The following is a 22,341-nucleotide window of genomic DNA, read 5'->3' on the forward strand; positions in this document are numbered from 1 at the left end:
CCTTTCTCTGACCCTTTCAAAAGTTGTTTCTATGACCACACACAATTTTGTCTCCTGACTCCTTCTTTTATCTTTCTATAGAAAATAGTCCACATTCTCTAACTGATGATTCACATCAAATCCCATGAATTCGACCACTGCCTTTATGTCAATAACACCTGGAATTCTAGCTGCACTGAGACCTCTCCTTACATCCACCAACTCCACCAATATCTCGTAATGAGATTCCATATCACAGATGCAAAAGCTTCAGTCCTTATCCTCCATTCTCCAGTGTTTGTGAGTAGTATCTCTATGCATCCTATTACCCAAATCGGAACTCTGGAGTAATCCAAGTTTCAACATACTCCCTCAATGACCAATGCCAATCCATTACCAGGACCAGTAAATCCTAAATCTTCAATCATCGTAGAATTTCCTCACTCTGTCTCTACCCCACTGCTCACTCCATCTTCAAGTCCACTGCCTTAGTTTAGTACCTCACCATTTCTTACCTTGATAACAAAACAGTCTCCCATCCAGTCTCATGGAATTCTAATGAACCTATCTATCCACTACAGTTTCCAAGGATGTTTTCCAAATGAAAAATCTGATCAAGGTATGCCATTGCCAAAAATCCCTTCCATGGTTTTCAGTAGCCTACACAGTAAAGGACTTTATGCAACAGGTTAGCAAAATTCTTCTCCCTTTTGCGTTTCGAAGCTGACCTTTTGATAACATTCTAGCTCTGTTTCCCTGGAAACTGTTAAAGACGGTACATGTCAACTATATTGCTAAACAATACTGGCTATGTCAAAACGACCCCTGTTGGGCAAACTGCACCTAGCCTGGGAGAACTATAAATACCTGATGGGCGTGCCATACTGGAGACTTCCCTGAACGTGGGGACTCATGTGCTGGAAGCTGGGCCGACTGAGTTCTTACAAGACAAATTGGCTCCTGAAAGGCATGAGGCTTGTAAGCCAGGTGGGACCTGAACTGTCCAATGTGGATCAATTCCTCCTGCCCCTCAGCTGTCTTCTGGTGGCTACGGCAAACACCCTGCTGATGAGGGGTACCTGGGTTCCTGCGTGGGCTGGTGCCAAGCATGGCCCTAGGTTGTCCCGAGAGTCTAACATCTAGTTGAGCCTAAAGCCTAAGTAGACCTCTTGTTTGGTTTTTGTTCCTCTTCCTGGCTTCACATCACACTCCCCTTCTACCCTACTTCAGTAGAATAAGCTATTTACCTTTGCCTGCAGGTATCTGTTTTCTCCAAGCCCTTTTGCATGTCCTTACCTCTTCTTCATCACCCAGCCCATGCTCGTCCTTCAAACGCGGTCCACAGTCCCCCCGACTCCTGGGAATCCTACTTAGACCGTGCCCCACCAGGGTGAAGCACTCCTTCATTTGGTTCCCACATCAACACGAATCCTTCTCACCTTTATTGACTCACCTGTTGCTTTACTTATTTTCTCATTGAGCCCCCTTGGTCATCCTGGTTGCAACAGCCACAGCCTGATGGCTGTCAAAGCCATCTTCATACATATAATTCCGATTATGTCACACATTATGGGTGATACTGCCAGTTTCCTATCCAGACCCATTTTCCTCTCTCACCTGGTTTTGTCTGGCACAGCCACATGCCCAAATAAACCCCTCCTCAGTTGCCTTTGGACCAGTGGGCATGAGACCAGTTCAGGCAAGGAGCTGTGAGCGAAAGTCTGCTACATGGGACTCTGGGGGAGTTACGGTTTTCCTGATCAAAAGAGAAAAACTTGGTTAACACATGCCTTCTGCACGTCACTCTTCCTGCCTTCTTTGTATCTGGAATATGGACATTATATCTGACGGAAGAGCAGAAATCTTGTAACCGTGAACTGAAAAAGAAAATCAATGCTAAAGATGACAGAGCAGGAAGCTTGAAGATCCCGGATCCTTGATGACTTCTGAATGAGTCAGACCTGTTGTTATGTGAGAAAAATAAAATCCTATTTGGATAAGCCACTTCGTCAGGTTTCCGTTATGACAGCTGAACCTGGCAGTAACTGGCATGTGATTATACAAGCCAAAATCTCACCCCCTTGCCATGACACTTCTCTTGCCCCCAGTATCTCCTTCAATTCCTCCTCCCGCCACTACCCACCACACGCCCTCTGAGCCCCAGCCATTCTCACTAATCTAGAGGCAGGTGTCCTGAAAACCCCAGGCTTTGTCACAGGCCTTTGCCTCTGTGCAGGCTCTTATCACTGCCTTCAAATAACATCCCCCCCCCCGGCTTCCCTTGGGTGAGTCCAACTTGCTTATGAAGGCTTGGACACACCACACCTCTTCTATAAACCCCCCGATTCTGTAACTCTGCTTCTAGAGCTTCCAGAGCTGTAGGAAGCTAGTTACAAACACCCATTGTTGCTTTTGCTACAGCAATTGCCACTTACCTCTAAATTATTTGTTTTTATTTATGGTCAAATTATGTTTAATCTTTTGCCTCTTCCATCAAAACTCTGAACCCTCGAGAGCAGTGACATTGCCTTATCAGGCAGGCATCACAGTGTTTAAGGGGCTTCTGAATCCAATGCCACTACGAATTAAAGTTGTGACCTCAGGGAAATTACTTATTTCCTCTAAACCTTTATCTAAATCTGTATCTGCAAAATAGGGATAGCCCTGGGACCTCCAGATCACACAATTCCAGGGGATGTTATACTTTATGTGCTTAGAATAAAATGACACTCCTGGAGTTGAGCATTCTGTAGATTAAATAAGATAATGGATGCAAAGTGCTTAACATAATGTCTGCTGGAAGGAAACCAATACATGTGACTTGTTATTATTATTATTATTGTAACTTTGTATGCTCGGTACAGAACTTGGCTCCAGATAGATGCTCAGTAATATTTTTCTGGATGAATACAAAATAGAATTCAGGATTTTATTCTTAGTTCAAAATTATAAATCACTCTGAAGCCCCAGACCAAAATGGAACGAAATCAAATGGTATCCCTGTGTACCTAATTGTGTCAACGATAGCTCCTAATGTTTATCCCCTGGAGCTTACCCTATAAGGCAGGCTCGGTGCCTGCTTGAGACACTCTGTTTCTGAGCACAGGCAGACCCTGGAGTAGGAACTTTCTGGGGAAGTTCTCAGTGGGACCAGTTGTGCTGGCAGTGCTCAGCCAATACTAAATAAAGCTACACAATGTGACTGTTAGTTGGATCTGATGTCCAGCGGGGACCTCTGGGCATTCAGCCCTGACTGTGCTGTTCTTGACAATTTAATCCTCCATATTTGACTTCCATGGGACACCCCTGTGGCACGTGGGGGCCGGGGAGAAGTGGGCGGCCATTCGCCATCAGGGCTCAGCTCAGGCAGGCTCTGACTCCATAGTGGTGGCTCAGTGAGAACCTCAAAGCCTTGGCAGTTCCGATCCATCCGGTTCCAAAACAGGTGTGAGGCTACCCTATCTATACCTGAGGGTTGTTGCCAAAGGTTGTGCAATTAAATCTGAATTATAAAACATGTAGTGTGTGCCTAAGGTATGAAAGCATTGAGGATAAAGATGGACTAAGAAACCGACTCAATCTTTAAGTTGCCTAAAGCCTAACAGGAAAAAAGAAGTATACAAACACCTCTCCTAAAAGGAAGAGAGAAGTAAAGGTATATGAGAGGAATAAGGAAAAACAAAACAAAACAGAAAACATGAAAGAAATTTAATGGGAGGAGGAGCAAATTCAAAGGAAAGCGAAATTATTTCTAATTGAAGGAAAGAACAGTTAGAATTATATTTTCATCCTTTGTCATTTTAAAAATGGGGAAACTGACGCCAACAGAAGTGAGTCACTTTGTCTGAAACTGCATTGGTTCCATGAGCCAAGGAATAGAGCTTGTACTCAGAAGGAGCTTTGGAATCAGACGGACCCACATTGGAATTTGGCTTCTGGGGCTGATCATCTATCTGTGTGGTTTTAGGTAAATTACTCAATTTCTCTGAGCTTCAGAATCTTCATTTGTGCAAAGAAGTGTCTTTACTCATAAAATGATGTGGAGATTACACGAGAAAACCCAATGGCTGGCTTGGGAAAGCATTCTCTTATATGTTGGATGGATGAATGAATGAATGAATGAATGAATTAGGATGTAAGTGTATTGTTTGGAGGAAAGCTCTTGAAGACAGAGACAAAGTCACAAAGTCTATCTTGCTCTCACAGCATCCCCAGCATGTAGCATGAGGTTGGCACATCCTATGTACAAGACTAAACTTCCTTTACTAATATAATAGCTAGCCGTTCTCAAGTCTTTTGCTCTGATAGGCATTTTGTTAAGTTACTGTGCACGTGGTATATCATTTAATCATCCAGGCTGCCTATGAGAACAGTGGTTGCTGCCCGCATTTTACAGGTGAGGAAACAGGTTCAGAGAAATTAAATCCAAATCACAGTTAGTGAGTGGTAATGTTGAAACATGACCAGGACTTTGGGATCTTAGTCAACCTTTGATTTACAAACTTTAATTTGAAATTGCTGGTACCCTTTGCAGAGTCCTTTGACCTTCATTTGTTCAGTGGGCTTGAGCAAACATGAGCAGGACAGCCTCTGAGAAAAGAAATGTCGGCATCTCTGCTCCATTAGGTGGACCAGTTCTTGGACAAGGTGTGTTTTAGAATAATCCTGGTGGTCTAGCCCACAAGGCGTCACGTCCACACTGCCCTCCCTGGCTGTGTGGCTTGAAATCAAGCCAGCCTTCACTCAGGCTCCACAACAAGTGGAATGACCCACGCTCCACTCTATTATTTTCAACCTCAGCTCGGCTCCTGCCTCGGTCACATTCCATCCAGCGTCTGCCCAACTGCACTCTCTTGCTTCTTCAGAGACCCACCCAGTAACAACCAGCTCCAGGAACCGATACCTCACCACGGGCCTGTGCATCTGACAGTGCGGGGGCCAGCCTGATTTTCCAAGAGGTGAATGGAGCAGCCAGGCATTGGCTGGGGCACATGTCACAAGTCAAGCCCCTGTGTCTGATGGGCTCACAGGCTGGTGGAGGACAGCGATATCGGTCGGTGCAATGATGGACATCTGCAAGGGCTGTATGAGGGGACACCAAGCTGAGGGGACCATCCACATCAGAGGTGGTGCCCGAGCTAGAATGAAACATTCCAAGGTGACATCCCCATTTGAAGACAAATGCCACTGTGGTAGAGGAAGTCATGAGGACAGGCTGTAAAGGTGGGACACCTAACTTGTCTCCATGACTGTGGGTACTAAGGAATGATGTGGAGCCTAAGGCATCTACATGGTGTGGAGAAGGATAGGAGGGAGAGAGAGGAAGGTAAAATGTGTCAAGGGACATAGCCAGAAAGGCTGTTGGAGCCTGCTCAGGAAATGCCTTTAATCCTTGACAGCCTCTGCAATTCAGGGACACAAAGATGCTTCTAGGGCTGGTTCTACAAGTGTTCAGCCCGTGCAGTTATACAAGGCCCTGCACTTAGAAGAGCCTCGCCCTTGGTTTAATGCTTTGCCATCACCATCTTGAAATCCTAAACAATATTTGTAACAAGTGGTCCCACACTTTCATTTTGCACCAGGCCCTGCAAAGTTTGTAGCTGTCCTGGGTCCTAGCTAATAATAGTAGCTTACACTTTATGTTGCTTACGACAGGCCAGCCACTGACCAAATAGTTTTCATATATTAACTCATTTAATCCTCACAAAAACCTATTAGGGATGCACAATAGTATGATGATTCCCTTTCTTGATGAAATAGCTTAGGCCCAGTCATGTGGATAACGTTGCCCAAGGCCAGTGGCAGAGTCAGGATTAAGCCTAGGTCCTGGTTTCAGACCCTGAACTCCTTTGCAGGCACACTGGACCTCTCCATTTTACATTCTCAGCACCAAGGGGGATCCCCTCCAAGACAGTCACATTTTTTTTTTAATTTTTTTAAAGTTTATTTGGACAAAAAAAAAGTGAGTCATGAACTGGGCAGCACCAAACTGAAAATGGTAAGGAGCTTGGCTCAGGGCATAGGAAAAGGAAGTTTATATGGGGCAAATGGTGAAGCAAGTGAGGAAATGGCTGACATTAAGTCTCCGTTTTACCTAGAGGGTCTTACAAAGTGGAGAGCAAATACAACATTGATTAGTATGGTATGCGTGTCTATTCTGATAAGTTTCTCTATTGTACTGAAACCGGTTTATCACCAGGTATTGCTTAGCCACAGTTCTATAGGGTATGCTCCATCGTTCCACTGTCTCAGAAAGCCCTTGAAGGTGAATTGTTTGGTTGTCTGGGAAAATCCTTTCTTTGAAAGGGGTCCTTCCTGGCAACTCCCAATGCAGGTGACCATTTTTAATAATCACTTATATTTCCTTTTTTAAAACATTGTTTTTTGTGAAATATATATACAGGAAAATGATAACTTTCAAATTACAATTTAATAAGTAATTAACAGAGAAAATTTCAAAGTATGGTATGGGTTACAGATCCACAATTTCAGTTCTTTCCTTCTAGCTGTTCTAATACACTTGAGACTAAAAAGAAATATCTACACAATGATTCATTAGTCATAACCATATGTTAAATCCTATCTTCTCAGTTACAACTCCTCTCTCACATTTGATCATTCTCTCAGTCTTCAAGGATTTTTGGGCAATGACCATTCTAACCTCTTCATGTTGAAAAGGGGTGTTGACATTATGGGGTGGGGGTGCAACTGGCTGATGTTCTTGGAAAGACCGCTACCTCTGGGTATCAGGACTTATCTGCCATAGGAGCAAAATGAAGGTTTTAAGTTTCTGAAAAATAAACATACCGAGTGAAACTTTTATAGTCTTAGATATAGCCCAGGTTATCCTTTAGGCTTTTCAGGAATACTGTTGGTTGGGGCATGATATACCGTGGCAATTTGCAATATCTAGTTTAAACTTGCATAAGAGTAACCTCCAAAAAAGCTTCTTGACTCTTTTTGAAATCTCTTAGTTACTGAAACCTTATTTGGTTACCCTTCCTTTCCCCCTTGGTCAGGAAGGCTTTCTCATTTGCTTATCCCTGGGAATCATGTCCCCCACTGCCAGGGAGATTTACACCCCTAGAAGTCATGTCCCACTTTGTGGGGGAGGATAATGAGTTTATTTGTCGGTTTGGGCTTAGAGAGGGAGAGGCCACATCTGAGCAACAAAAGAGGCCCTCTGGGAATGACTCTTGGGCATAGCTATAGGTAGACTTAGCCTCCCCATTACAGAAATAAATTTCATAAGAGCAAGCCTCAAGATTGAGGGCTTGCCTTATTCAATTGGGAGTCCCTAATGCTTGAGAAAGTATCAGAAATTTCCCAGGTGGGGAAGTTAATAGTTCCATATTTTTTCTCTCTAGCTTCTCAAGGAACTTCACAAATACATTTTATTATCTGCCCAACATACTCTGGAATGTATCAAGGTATTGTGTTAAGCTATACAGAATTACAAGATCTCATTCCCTATTCTAGGCCCCATGTGTTTAGGTTGTTTAAATAAATAGGACAGCCACATTTTTACAAGAACTTTTTTCCATTCTCTCACCATCTGCCCATCCATGCATTCATCCATTCACTGACTCAATCAACCACAATTCCCTGGAAAACCATGCCAAGATAGTGCCTGGAAATAGAAGCTTCAATGAATTATGGTTCAATGAGTGAATGAACCTGTGTTTCAGGTACTGTGAATAAAGAATTGAAAATATCTCATCCCTAGTAAGAGGAAGAGACCAACTTACATCAATGCTTAAAAGGCAGAAGGTAATATTTTTTGAGTGCTTACTATATGCCAGGCACAGTTCTAATCACTTTACTTGGATTTGGTCTTTAACCTTCACAAAAACTGGAGAGCGATCCTATTTTTAAACCCAATTGTATAGATGAGCAAGCCGAAGTGCAGAAGGTTGATGACCTGCCAGTGGCATGCAGAGCTTGGCTTCGAGTGAAGCACAGCCCTCACGCTCCAAGGCCTCTGATGACTTGGTAAGCCCAGCGGCTGGGGGAGCCCAGAGGAGGACAAGTGGGCGCAACCAGCAAACAGAGTCAGGGAAGGCTTTTCAGAGCAGGTGAAACTTAAGGTGAGGCTGAGTCAATGAGGAGGTTGCCCAGATGAAGGTGGCATATAGTTGTGTGTGAATTGGGGGGTGGGGGACCAACACACTATGATGAAATTATAAACGGGCCAATCAGCCCCTTTTTGGGGGATGTCTCACCCTCCATCTCCCTGGCAACCAAAATGAGGTCCCTATAGGTTCCTGCAAAGGAAACTTCCAGACCAATGCCCAGTCTTCATTCCTGAAGTGACTCTAGGGAAGTCTCACATGACATTTCACTGGGTGCCAACCCAACCTCAATCATAAGGTAATATACTGGTTTTAAGTCTGGATGTATACAAGGTATTACATTAATATCCTAGAAGTTTTGATACTCAGATTGATCATTGAATTGTGAATAAAAATGACCAGTGAGTGTATGCAAAAGTAAATATAACAAAGAAGAAAAATATCTGCAATTTCAGTAAATGCATTTGTTTTCATTTTAGGTTGGAATAGTCAATAAAGTATAAAGGGGGAGATGAGCACCTAAGCTTTTGACTGCTTACCTGAACAAGTAGGGAGACAGACGGCCCTGGATTTTCTTTTTTAGAAGAAAATAAAATCTCTATAAAATGTTTTTCTAAGTAAACATTCTTGCAGTCTTTCGTGCATGTTTCAGAATCAAAATGTTGTTGAAGGCAAAAGTGACATTAGGGATTATCAAATTAAATCACTCATTCACCCCTTTCATATCCCAAGTCAAAGAGAGGCTCGATCACATTACCAAGTTCACACAGCAGGGTGTTTAAAAGCCAAAGACCTTGACTAATTAGAGGGTTTGGGTTTGGGTTTTGTTATTGTTTTATTTCATTTTCTTTTGTTTTTATGATCGATGGTTGAATTTTAAATATCCTTCACAAAGGGTGGCTGAAAAACAAATGAGATTTGTGTTCGGAACAATTCAGAGATCAGGTTCTGGCTTCAACTGTTCCTAGCCATGTGACTGTCAGCAGGTTATTTCATCTCTCTGTGCGTTGGTGTCCTCAGCATTAAAAGGGGCTAATAAGAACTCCTGTGTGAAGATTAAGTAAAATATCACCTAGAAAGTCCTTGCACAGGTCCTGGCACATAGTAGGTGATAAGTAGCAGCTTCCTTTCCCCTAAAGATGATTTTGCAATCGTTTTTTCGCCCGTAAGATTCACATGCTTTTGAAAAGAAGGAAAAAAAAGGAGTTTCATTCAGTTATTCAGAAGTGACTATATTAATATTCATTTTATTCTCCCCAAAGGCCACCACAAGCTGGCATGTTAAAATACTGAGATGATGAATTATACCTCAGACACAAGATTCCAAGGATAACCTTATCTTTATACATTCCCTTTAAACAAACTGAAACACGCAATTTACTCTTCATTGCATTTTTTAACCAGATATAAAGCCAACAAGATTTCACAAAAATAACGGGTTCCGTCATCCTCTCTTCCCCTGCCGTAATGCCCAAGCAACGATGATGTGTGCCCCAAAAATTAATTTTCCAGATAACTCACACCTAATCCTTTGAACAGCAAATACTTTTACATTTAATTTTAGCAATTTCCATTGTAACTTATTTTAGAAATTATACTCCCCTGCCTTATTTCAGCAGCATTTACAGACTGTAATTCAATTTTTCCTTGATGACTCACTGGCATATCTGAGCATAAGTTATTGCTTGTTGCTATTGTGCACTGATGCCCTCAAGGACCCTGAGGGTGTGAAAGTCCTTTCACATGGGGCCCCAAAGTTTTCCTAATGGCTATCCCCTGGTCCACCCATAGAGAGATTCCATTCAAAGCAGAGTCTCATCCAGGTTACTCAGTGTCCATAGTAGAATACCAATCCCACCATCTTCTTAGTTGATACTGAAGTGTACAGATCTGCCTTTAGTCAGAATAAACACTGATTAATCACCTACTTGTACGCTAAGTATTATAACAGATGTTGTTACTTTCTCTTCATTTGATTTTCATTAAAACTTCCTAATGGGTTGCCTATTATCATTGATTTAGAGATAAAGAAACCAAGTTCAATGTAGGTAAAGCAACATGCCTACAATAACACAATATTCCAGAGAGAAATTGAGATTCTAACTAGTTTTGGGAGTAGTGTTGCTGAAACTGTGGTACCATGGATTCCATGTGGAGTAAGGACGGGAGTTACAGAAGAAGAGGGCTAATGGATTGCAAGTGGTGTGACAGTTGACCAGCAGTCTCCGTGAAACCAAACAATGGCAATAATGGAAAACCTAACAAGCAAGTCAGGAGAGGAGACTGTGGTCAATAGAACACCTGTGTGGGTAAGTGTGTGGTCAAATGAGGTAGAGGAATAGTCATCAGAACAGTGGAGGTAAAAGCCAGGGTGTTTCTGGGCCATCTACCTAGACAGGAAAGGCACCCACGATGATGGCAGGATTTGAGTTGGGAGGAAACCCAAGATTCAGGTACCAGACAATCCACAAATGGAGAGTGGTGTGTGAACAGGGACTAATGCATGGCAGGTCAGGCTGATAGGTCCCAGTGTAGCTGGAACCCCACTGCAATTTTCCCTAGCCAGGGATGCTTTCAAGAGATAAGCAAATGATGGCGTGGCTAAGCTGAGATGAGAACCCACAGCAGGGCTGCTTGGGCCCCAAGAATTACAGAGTTTAGGGAAACCGTTTTTAGAGTATGTTTACATGCCTCTTTCCTTTAGGGCACAATCATTCTAAGAGGATCAGAAGGCAGTATGGCTGAATGCTATGAGCCCCTAAGAAGCGGGTTTGGGGAAGTGCTTTTCCTAGAGGAAGATGGGGACATGCCTAATGGAAATATCATCTAGAATGTAGCGGATGCTGTTGGCATCCCACCCTGATCTCTACTGCTCCATCACCCAGCAGCTGTGTTTGCTGATGAACGCCCACCATTGCCCCATTATCCTGAGAATTGCCCTCAGATGATAGGTGCCACCTTGCCCAGAAATACCTGAGGGGATGTGACTCCAGAGCCAGGTCCACAGCCAGTGACAAAAGCCTGGACCCTTCCTCAGGCAGAAAACCTCCAGCGGCCAGGTGTGCCCCAGAGCTTCCTGTGCAGTCATGCTAAGAGCAGGCTGCAATTGCACCCACATCTTTGCCTGGCCTTTTCCCTGCCTGATCCTCTGAGGTTTCAACTGAAAACACTCCATTTGCACAAAGAACCCCATTTCAGACTCTACTTCTCAGGAATCCGACCTAAGGCAGGGAACAAGCAGGACTATTCTGCTGAGGCCAAGTAGCTGCCCAGGGTCACTTGACTAGCAAGTGTCAGAATTAGGGTGACCAACCAAAATAGTTTTCCCTAGACAGAAGGGGTTCTCAGGATGCAGAACTGTCCATCTTCAAACTGGAACAGTCCTGGGCAAACTGGGATGACTTGGTCACCGTCATCAGACCTGGGATGAGAACCCAACACTGTCTCATGCTAAAAGCTGTGCTTTTTCATGTATATCCCAGAAGACCTGCCATCTCAGTTTTCACTGGAGAATCCATCCGCATGTGGTGCCCTTGCAGGAAAGCCTGCAGGCTACAAGGCAGCCCCACCCCTCACCTGCACCAGGTGAACATTCTTACCTGGGATCCCCTGGAGGGCCTCAGGAAATCCATCCCCCTCCTGATAGCATTCCTTTCTACTGAGAAAGGGGTGTAGATTTCATCAGGTGTTCAAGGTGGTCCTTGACAAAATTACGGTTAAGAACAATTGCCTGAGAAAACATCACTTTTATCTCTGGATTAAATAGAACAGTGGGGAGCTGCAGTTATGCCTCAGACTTGCCAGTCTCAAACAGAGCTGTTTCCCAGTAAATGGACAAAACAGCCATGCAGCATTCACTAGATCAATGGCAGGTAGAAGTTGTCCTCAGGCTGCCCTCATCCTAGTCCTGGGGGAGAAACTTCTTTTCTACTTAAATTGAAACTTGAAGGACACTTGTTGGTGTTGGCTGAGGAGGCAGGCTGGGCTGGTTGTTCTAGGGAGAAGGTTTGGGGGGGCCACGGAACAAGCCTCAGAGTGTCCCTGAGCTGGACGGCCCCTTCTGCCAACCAGGAACTCTGACTGGTACATATATGGGGATGAGGTTATTTGTGTTTAAATTGATAAAGTATTATGTCATCATTGAATATTTCTGGTGTTAATTCTTTTATTTGTTCTTTGATAAATACTTATCTTGTGCTAGTTGAGCACCAGGTACTTTCTGTGTTTGGTCCAGCTATAAACACAGCAAAGTCCCAGTGCCCATGCTGCTTACCATCTTTCAGAACAGACAACAACAAAAAATAAGCAAATACATCCATAATAATATTTCAGACAGTGATATTGTGATCAATGCTATGGAGAAAAATAAAGCAGATTCTTTGGTTGGAGACTACAGGGGACCATTTGACCAGAGATGCCCAGGGAGGCTTCTCTAAAGAAGGAATTTGGAGGGAGCAAGTCATGGAAACATCAGGAGGTAATCTGTCCCAGCCAGCAGTGTGGATACAAAATGCAAAAATCATAAGGCAAGAGGCAACTACAGAGATGTTTTTTGGATGGGCAGTGGTATAGACCACATGGATTAAAAAGAACATTGTTATTTCCTCATTCATTACACTTTTCCTGGATGATCAAACTTACCCTCAGGCCCTCAATGAGCATTCATGTGTTGACCATTCCCTATGTTTATATATTCAACTGAGTAGTCTTTTCTAAGCTTGACCAATATCTCCAATTTCCTGAAATTTACATGGATGCCTGCACAGTCCTAAAACACAATTTATTCAGAACAGACCTCATCATTTCCCCTTCAAAAACTACTCTTCCTGCTGTGTGCCCAGGCCAATAAACCGTAACATTGCCCATGCATCGGACCAAGTCAGAGCCCGAGAGCCAACCTGATAGCTCTCCATGCTTAGACCCTGTAGGTCACATCATCCATCAAGAGCTGGGATTCCACTGTCTTCATATTTCTCATGTCTGTTTACCTGTCTCCATTCCTACTGCCTTTATCTTGGTTTGGTCATCATCACTTCCTTATACCCTGGATTTACTGCAGCATTCCCCATGCCTCCCGTCTTGCTTCCCTCCAATGTGTTCTCCAAACAGCAAGAAGAACAGAAAGTTCTAAAATGCATATTTGTGACTGTCATTGACCAGTTTTAAATCTTCAGACTGAAGAGTAAACTTCAGGAGGTTTCCAAGGCTCTGCCTGAACTGGCGTCTACTTACCTCTCCAGCCTTTTAATTCCCTCCAGCCCACTCCCTCCTGTATGTACCACTGCAGCTCAGCTCCTGGTTCACATGTGATTTCACTTCTAACTGAAACACCTTCCCCAACTCCCTTCCCTTTTGTTAATCCATCAAACTCCTACTTGTCTTTCAGGTCTTATCTTGGTTACTTCTTCCTCCAGGAAACCTCCCCACCACTCCCAGGTGGGATGGGGCCCTTGGTCTGCGTCTCATCCCCTGGGCGTATCCCTATCTTATCCTTCCTCACTGTATATGGCAGCTTCTCTACTTGTTTGCCTCCTAAGTTGTCCACTTCCTGAGGAAACAAATAGTATCTCCTTCGTCTTTGCCTAATGCTGGCTTCCTCTGGCTTCCGTGGGGCAAAAAGAGGCATTTACTAAATGTGTGTTCACTGAATGAGTGTGTTGAGCCCAAATACCTTCACTTCAAAGTTAACAACCTAAGATGTTAAAATCCAGCTTAAATAACCTAGCTAATTAGTATTGGAGTTGATCATAGAAAACTTGTCTTGGATTTCGATCCAACGTTCTTCTGGCTAACAGATTTCTCACCGCAGGTGAAACCCAGTTCTTGATCTCAATAAAATGCACTGTCTAGCAGTGACTCAAGATCCAGATGTGAAAAGTTAAATACAGGGAAGGCAAAGCCAAAGGAGTTTCACTGAATGGGAGAGACATAGAGGGGACTAGAATGTCCGTGGAGGCTCATGGGGGAGCATGGCCAGTCCTGGAGATGGTGGGAGACTGAGGGCATGACTGGCAAGGAGAGGAGAGCAGGCCATGCAGAGGCAGACATGTCTGAGACAGGTGGATAAAAAGCCTTATCTTTAGTGATCAGTGCCCTCAGCGCGCAGGTGGGGGTTCCCAAGTACTCCAAGTATTCCAGCCAGGTCTCACGCACACACAGAAATTTCCTTCTGAAAGAGTCATTCCCAGGAAGCTATTCCCCAAAAGGGAGATTCTGCCCCTGCCCCAGGGTCACCCACAGGTACAGTGTTCATGTCACCCACCCCGATGACACTTACCCCTTCCCCCCGTTCTCCTCGGCCATCCTCCACCCCCGTCTCCCACTCCTAGAAACCAAAGACTATGACCTTAGAGACTCTGACATCATTTCAGTGTCTGCCTAAATTAAATAAGAAAATTCCATCCACCATCAACCAAAATATGGGCCAAACCATCAAAGAATGTAGTGGAAAGAACATATCTAAAGTCACATAGAAAGTGAGCATCAGCTCAGACAGGTCCAGATCCCCCAATCCCTAGCTGCAGACTCATCTGAACACACAAATCTATAGTTTTCAGTATCGTGAGACACATCGCCTAAGAGATCTGGTTTTGATCATCTCAGGAGCCTATTGCCTCGCCATACCTGGGACAGAGGAGGTATGCTGAAAAGTCACTTAATTGTTTTAATTCACTATTTGGAACCCATCACTGCATCTCCCCTCGATCTTTTCCTCATACGGCATTTTCCGTCAATGCTGGGACCAGCAGCCACCTGGAGCCAAGTCAATCCTACATTCATTTGTTCAATAAAAAATTGAGCCCTTGTTACATGAGAGATTCTGTTCTGGCAGTAAACAAAACAGTGCAGATTATCATATGGTGAGAAGTAGTAGAAAGAAAGACAAATCAAAATAAGAGGATGCTGTTTTAGAAATAAGCACCAATGGGGAGGGCTAGCCTTCTGACAAGATGACATCTGAGCTGGAACCAGAACAAAGGGGGGAACAACCTAGTGGTTATCTAAAAGAAGAGTGTCCAGGAAGAAGGAGCAGCCTGCACTGTGCAGGATCTGCAAGGAGTTCAGAGTGTCTGGATCTGAATGAGTGTAGGGGAAAGTGGTAAGAGAGTAAGGAGGGGCTGGTGCTTAGGGTTGGGGTGGGGTGGCAGGTCATGGATGGCTTCTGGGTCAAGGAAAGGGCTTTGGATTTTATTCTGAAATGGGAAGACACTGAAGGGCTCTGAGTAGAAACCTGTAATCTGGTTTTAATGTTACAAAGATCTCTCAGACTGGCAGGGGACAGGTGTGGTGACCAGGATATTAGTTCAGAGATGGGTTTATTAGTCCAAGTGAGAGATGCTTGGAGCTTGTGCCAGACTGACTGTGGCAGAGATGGAAAGAAAACTCTTAGTATTACCCATGACCTCTTCCTTCTCTTGACCTGAATTTGTGGTCAAAAGTGTCTAGAGTGTTCTGAGAAGATGTGTGTTTCTGTGACCCACACCAGCTTGTCCATTTTTCTGAATGCCTCCCTCTCTTCTTATCTAATATTCCTTTTCACACTACCTCCTATCCTTCCCCTCTCTACATCCCACTCTCATTGCCTAAATCCAAGCATCTCTTACATGCAAAGCCTCCTGAAAGGATGCCATACTCATGTCATCCAGTCATCTTCTCTGACGGAGCCTCCACCCTGCTGCTGGGGACAGCATCCTGCCCAACTTCAAACCTTTCTGTGCTTCGGTTGCTAAAGCTGCCAGAAAGCAATTCACCAGAAATGGGAAGGCTTTTCCACTGGGGTTTTATTAGGTTACAAATTTACAGTTCTAAGGCCATGAAAATGCCCAAATTAAGGCATCAAGAGGAAGATACCTTCTCTGAGGAAAGGCTGCTGGCCTCCGGGTTCCTCTGTCACATAGGAAGGCACGTGGTGATGTCTGCTGGACCTTCTCTCCTGGTTCTGGTTTCAAAGGCTGTTTCCAAATGTCTCTGGGTGTTTCTCTCTCAGCTCTCTGGGCTTTTACTGTCTTTTATCCTCTTCACAAAGGACTCCAGTAAAGGATTAAGACCATCTTGAATGGGCTGGGTCACTTCTCAATTGAAACAGCCTAACCAAAAGGTCCCACCCACAATAGGTCTGCCCCCACAAGAATGGGTTAAAAGAACATGGTCTTTTCTGGGGTATGTAACAGATTCAAATCATCACACCATGGTTTGGTGACCTTCAGGTTAGAGGACAAGCTCCTTAGCCTGGTCACAAGATTCTCAAGAGGGGGCCCCCATCAATCTCCCCAATCTCATCTTTCACCACTGTGTCCTTGCCTTCTGTGTCCAGCCCTGCCCAATTCCATTCCTGTCCTTGTACTGCCTCGCTACCTCTTGCTTCCAGAGCTTTTCAGGTCACCACCCCTCTCTGATTGCCCATCGTCTGGTCCCCACTTGCAAATTCCTTTATACCCAAGCTTAGACTCCTTTCCTCTGTAGAAAACTTCCTTCACAGCCTCTTCCAGGAAGTGGGTCAGAGTCCCTTCTCTTTGCTTCCACAGACACCCGCATTGCCTTTCCCCCCCCTTTGCCTATTTCCATGCCTGCCCCTCCAACTACATATTAAGCTCTTTAAAGCAAACCCTTGTCTGGTTCACAGTTGAATTTCAGGGTCTGGCATAATGAATGGCACATGGCAGCCCACTGAAGCAGATTTACTGTACCAGGCACAGCTCAGTGCCCCTCCAACCACACCCAAGATGGAAGACCACAGTACAGAGCCCTGGTCCACAGTGCCAATTCCCCTTGTGAAGCTAAAGTCCCCTGGGCCAGGAATTGTTCCTGGGATTGGAGTGCAGCCACCTGGAAATGATTCACGTTTAAGCAGAAACAACTGGCATTCCTTTACACTCAGGGTCTGCAACTCTTAAGGGATATTAAAGATATTCTGTGCATCTTAAGGAATATTAAAGATATTCATATATTCCAGCTCTGTCAGGTAAGACAGGACTCCATTCACACTGTTTCTTGTATTTTAAATGAAGAAGACCCCCTGGGCTGGACAGAGCAGAAGGGCATCTCATCTGGGGTCAGATAAGAATTGGGCTGGGACAAGGAGAGATGGCATGCGTTATTCAACAACCCCCTAAGTCTCAGCATTGCCTTGGGCACCTCCAACCTTCTACACTGGGGATAATTCAAAAAGAAGAGAGTTTCAGGGGTGGAGGGAGAGGTATGGGTGCATAATACATTGAACGGTAGAGTCTGGGACAAGTAAAGAGACTTGTCCCAAAATGATGGCCAGGGGGCCACAGATGTAACCTTATTGAGGAGAAACATAGTTTAGTGTATGGACTGAAGTAGAGCTAGTCGGGGCCTTTGGAATCATGCAGGAAATTTTAGATGAAGAACACGAGGTACTGAAAGATGAGAAGGCCAGGTCAAGAGTCCTCTAAGGAATTAGTGTCAGCGTTGGAGTGAGGACTCAGTCCCTGAATCTAAAACTCTAGCTCTTTATATTCCCTTTTGATTTCTCATGTTATCAAAAAGTTGGCTCTGGGTAGAGGGAACTAATTTATCATCCTAGTATTTCCCTATGCCTCCCTCCCTTTCTCTCACTCTTACTCTCTACTTTCCATTAAAAAGTCAATGAAGTAGAGGAAGGAAAGGCATTTTCAAAGAATTCTGGAACCTTCTATCATTTGGCAATAATAGATATCATTTCTTTAGTGTCAGGCAGTTTTCTTAACATACGTCTTCCCAACCCATATTGAAAGGCAGCTGTCATGAAAATGGTATGCAGACAAAGCAAATGGCGGGAGCACACAATGATTTAATGAAGGTCACATACAGCTAAGTGGAGGAGATAGGATTTGAAGCCAACTTATTTGACACTATGCAATTAGATATAAGGATTTTGCTCATTTTCCAGGGCAAAAATTAAGAAGAAGAGTGATGATAACTTACTTGGGTAGAGTATCTTACAGTTCATGAATTGCTTTTACTATACCATTATTAATTCATTCCTATCCTCAACATTCCTGGGAGGTGGGTATTATCAGTCACATCTCTCAGATGAGGAAACTGAGGCACAGACAAACTGTATGCATTAGTCCTGGGTCCTTAAAACCAGGATTCAAACCTAGGCTTTCTTATTCTAATGTGTGCTTTGCCACTATAATAGAGCTGAAATCAAGGAAATAAATTGAAGAGAGAGAAATACATTTTAAGTTTCAAATATTCCATCAGGTGTCTTCAGCAAATGTAATTTGAAGGCCATTCAACAGCAGATTAGTTAGTCTAAAAATGCCCACTTTAAAAAAAAATGAGCACTGTAAGCTAAAATCTGTTTCTGTTCTCCTTCATTCTCCTTCACTCTGCTTCAGTGGGTTTACCCTAAATAATACACAATAATAGCACAGGAAACAACCCTCAGGCTTGCTGCACTCACCAAGATGGGGGGAAAGGTGGTCAGATGGCCTTTGTGAAAACTCCTCTTGTGCAGATGGTCACGATTCAGGTGTGACCCATTCACTCACTCGACAACTATTCACCATGGCAGTTGCCGTACCAGGTGCTGGGGCCACAACCAAGATAGAATCGGGTGAGCTTCCTGCCCCCAGGAAGCATAAATCTAGAGGGTGGCAGGTGTGTGTGCAAGCAATGACAATATGACCCAGCTCAGGCTGTCACAGAGCAGGTCACGGGGCTGTGGGAGCACAAAGGAGGGGGTCCAGGAAGGCTCCATAGGAAGGGGCATTTGAAGGGGAAGAGGGAAGTAAGAAACGGTCACTCTAGGCAGAGAGACTAGCATGTGCAAAAGCAAGGGTAGGAAAGAGCAGGAAATAGTATAACACAATCCTGGACCCTCCCAGAAATGATGGTTCCTTTGGCAATTATATCAACTGGTAAACATTAAGCAAACTTCTGACGATTAAGCAAACATTTGGTAAACATCTGGCATTACAGAGCAGAGTTGGGTGAAGGCAGATTCTACCCAAGAGGAGCTCACTAACAACTAACAACATTTATAGGAGTCGCTGTTCTGTTTACACTATAAATTGCTGAGTCCAACCCTGCGGTGAGCAGACCTCAGTGTTCCCAAACTCAATAGGTACTGCATTTCATGGCAATGCCCTTGACATCCAACATGTGTAACCAAGGAAGGACAGCATGTTGCATCTCCCCCTGATAAAGCCCTCTTTTTATTTCCCTGAGTGTATCTTAGATCAGACTTCAGCATCTCAACTGTGAGTCACTGGCAAATTTTTCTACTCCCTTTTCATAGCTGATGTCTGTTTAATGATTTGCTGATCTACAGAAAGGAGTTTCTTTAGAAAAGGATGATTTCTTTTATTTGCACAGTGCATTAGGTTTTGAAAAGCTCTTCCCCATCCATCCTCCCCATCATCCCATTGGATGACGAGCCTGGGAAACTGCAGGAATTGTTACCAACCCCATTTTACAGATGAGAGAAAGAAGCCTCCAAGAGGTGTAACAACTCAAGGTCACATAGGAATTGTGAGCTAAAATCATAGCTTGAATTCATACTTTCTGACTCCCCAATCCTGTCCCCTTTTCTCTACACCTTACCATCTACCTAGAATACAATTATATCATCCTTATTAAGACACAAATCTCAGACGAGATGCTGGTCAAATTGCATCCCCTCAGGCAACATAACTGCAGCATAAATTAAAAGCCCAATTAAAGAGCATGGCCTTTTAACTGGGACTTATCACAGTCCCCTGAGGCCAGGGTGTAAAGACAGAGCCCTTCAGAAGTTGGTGGCTGCCCGTCCTGGAAACTACCCAGGGACCCACTTACCCATGTGCAAGAGCTTTCAGACCTGAAGTATTCCCTTAACTATGTCTTCCTACTCTAAAGGTCTCCTGGGCCCTGGGCTCGGCTCAGCTGGGTTTGGAACCAAGTCTGCACCCCTGCCCTCGCTCTGGCCTGCCTGCAGATGTGGGGAACACTCCAATACTCTGCGTGCACAGCCGGGGCTTGGCTCTAATATTGAGCATCGCAACCTGATGGAAAACAATCCCCCTCTAGTGCAAAGGGAGAACTGAAGTGGAATTTCTCTAGTTTCTGTAAGGCAGATAGTTAGCCAGTGGCTGAAGCCCTGGGGATGGAAAAGGGGACAAAGGTGTCACTATGCTCTGTGTAGTCCATGTTTTGCTGTGAATAGTGTGTGTATGTGTGGTGGGGGGGGGGGGTTGAACCGTGGGGAGGTACCGAGCAGTCTTGACTGCTGGTTAATAATTTTACTTCTATCGCCACCCCACCTCCTGTACCCATGACAGTGATATGATAAACTGGAAGGAGATCCCTGGGTCCCAAAATGATAATAGCTATTCTTCCGTTGTCTAAATATCCCCTCCATTGGCAGGGTTTGAAGGTGAGTTTACGGACCAGAGTTTGAGTGCTCTCTCGTCCCTTTCTGTGTCATAGCCTAGCTGCAGTGCCCTCCCCCAATCCTGTCCCCAGCCAAACCACAGGGGGAATGGATCTAAGTCAACCTGTTTCACCGAGAATCCCTACCACTGCCCTCTCCACTCCCGCGCCGTGTTCTCCGGAACCTGATCTGGCTTCACTAGCTTAGAGGACCTGCTTGGAGCAGGGTCTGGCCGTGGTTTTCCCAGCTGTGACTTCTGCGGGGTCCCCCTCATTAACCCCACGTTTCCCCACCTCTTACAGCGGCAGGGGCAGGAGGGCAGGGAGGCTGAGGAGCCGCAGGGAGATCAGCCACATTTCGCGGCGGAATCCCTGTTAAGTAATAGAAAGCCATCCAACTGGCAACCACGCTTCCAGAAACGTCACTGCCACCGATGGGAGAGTTTCGCAGCTGCCGACCCCGGCGCGCTCGCACCTACCTGACTCCCACGGCAGGGCTCCCCTCTCACCCCCTCGGTCGCGCTCCGGGTCCCTCGCCGGCCTCTTTCCTCCTTCTCCAGCCGCCACCGCTCGCGACGGCGACGGCGGGGGGCGGACCGCGAGTCGGGGCACCTGCGAGCTGGGTCTCGGGTCCCCACGGCGCCGCCGCTGCCCGCAGGAGGAGCGAGAGGCTGCTGCCCCGGCCGCCGCCGCGGTGCTGATGCGGTTGCTATGGTTATGGGACTCCGCAGCTGCCCCCTCGCGATGCAACAGCTGCCCGGCCGCGGCCTCAGGGCGGCCAGGCTGGAAAGAAGGCGCGGGGGAGTCGCCGGCCACCACCGCTGGCCCGGAGGAGGGACCGGGTCCCCGCGCGCGCGCGCGCGCCCTGCGCTCGGGCCTCCGGCGCTCGGCTCCCCTCGCGCGCCCTGGCTCCTCTCCTTCCCCGCAGCCGCAGCCCGCCCGCCCGCCCGCCCGCCAGACCCCGCCCGCCCCGCCGGCCGCTGGGGGGCGCACGCCGCCGGGCCCGCCGCGAGCATGCTCAGTGCGCGCGTCCGGAGCTGCGCGCCGGGGCTGCGGGCCCGGGAGGCTGCGGGGAGGAGGAGGCCGCTTCCAGGCGCAGAGGGCGCTGCTGGCGTGTCGGAGCTGGAAGAGGCGCCCGGGGCAACGGGGAGTTGCCTGAGCAGGGTTAAAGCCCTAAGCATGCCCTCCCGCCAACCCTAAGTCGGCAGTGGCCCTCAGCCCAGCAACTCATCCTTCAGGCACTGGTCCCCCGACTTCATGCAGGCTGTGGGGTTACAGATGTGGAGGAGGGGAGAAGGCAGAGGGTTAAACCCGCCCCCGTCCACTGAGACCCCTTTGCCAGGCACTTTACATGGAGAACGGTTTAATTCTCACCAGGATTTTGTTAGGAAGGTCTCATCACGGGCTCAGAGAGGAGCCGAGGCTGGGACTCGAGTTATCTGGACTTAGCAGCCCAGTGCGCCGTCCATTAGGCGAGACTGCAATACATCACAGTCCCATAAATCAGCAGGTCGTGACTAGCGATTACAGTCCGTGTGCCAGCGAGTAGCCCAGGGTGTGTGCCTCTGTTTGTGTGTGTGTTGGGGGGGGGGATCTGAACCAGCACTTGAAAGAAGGGACATTTCAGCAGAGCCTCGAAGGAGAACCAAGAACAAGCAAGGTGGGCAGTGAGAAGTCGCAGAGAATGTTCTTTCTGACCGAGAGGAGAGGGTATCCTGAGTTGCCCTTGCCGCATTCCCTGGGGGCAGATAAAGGCCCTGTTCTGTGAGCTTTGCTTGTCCTCCCCACAGCACCCAGCTGAGCCTTGAACAATGCACATCCTCAGTAAATGTTTGGTGAATGCCGAATAAATGAATATTTATTTCCTTTCTCCAAAGGAAAAAAAAATGGATGGCTTTCTTTTAAAATTTTTATCCTGAAAACGCAT

General features: G+C 45.9%; 1 protein-coding gene across 2 annotated transcripts in view; it reads right to left on the reverse strand.

Annotated features, from left to right (window-relative positions):
- The window catches only part of FAM135B (family with sequence similarity 135 member B), a 322,870-nt gene extending 301,613 nt beyond the window's left edge, over positions 1 to 21,257 (reverse strand). For both annotated transcript variants that reach the window (XR_005211678.1, XM_037803310.1), the window contains exon 1: positions 20,894 to 21,257. The gene's annotated coding sequence lies outside the window, so the exon portion shown is untranslated. The remainder of the gene's footprint in view (positions 1 to 20,893) is intronic.
- Between the last annotated feature and the right edge of the window lie 1,084 nt (positions 21,258 to 22,341).

This window comes from Choloepus didactylus, chromosome 14 (assembly GCF_015220235.1).
Source record: "Choloepus didactylus isolate mChoDid1 chromosome 14, mChoDid1.pri, whole genome shotgun sequence".
NCBI classification, from domain to species: domain Eukaryota; kingdom Metazoa; phylum Chordata; class Mammalia; order Pilosa; family Megalonychidae; genus Choloepus; species Choloepus didactylus.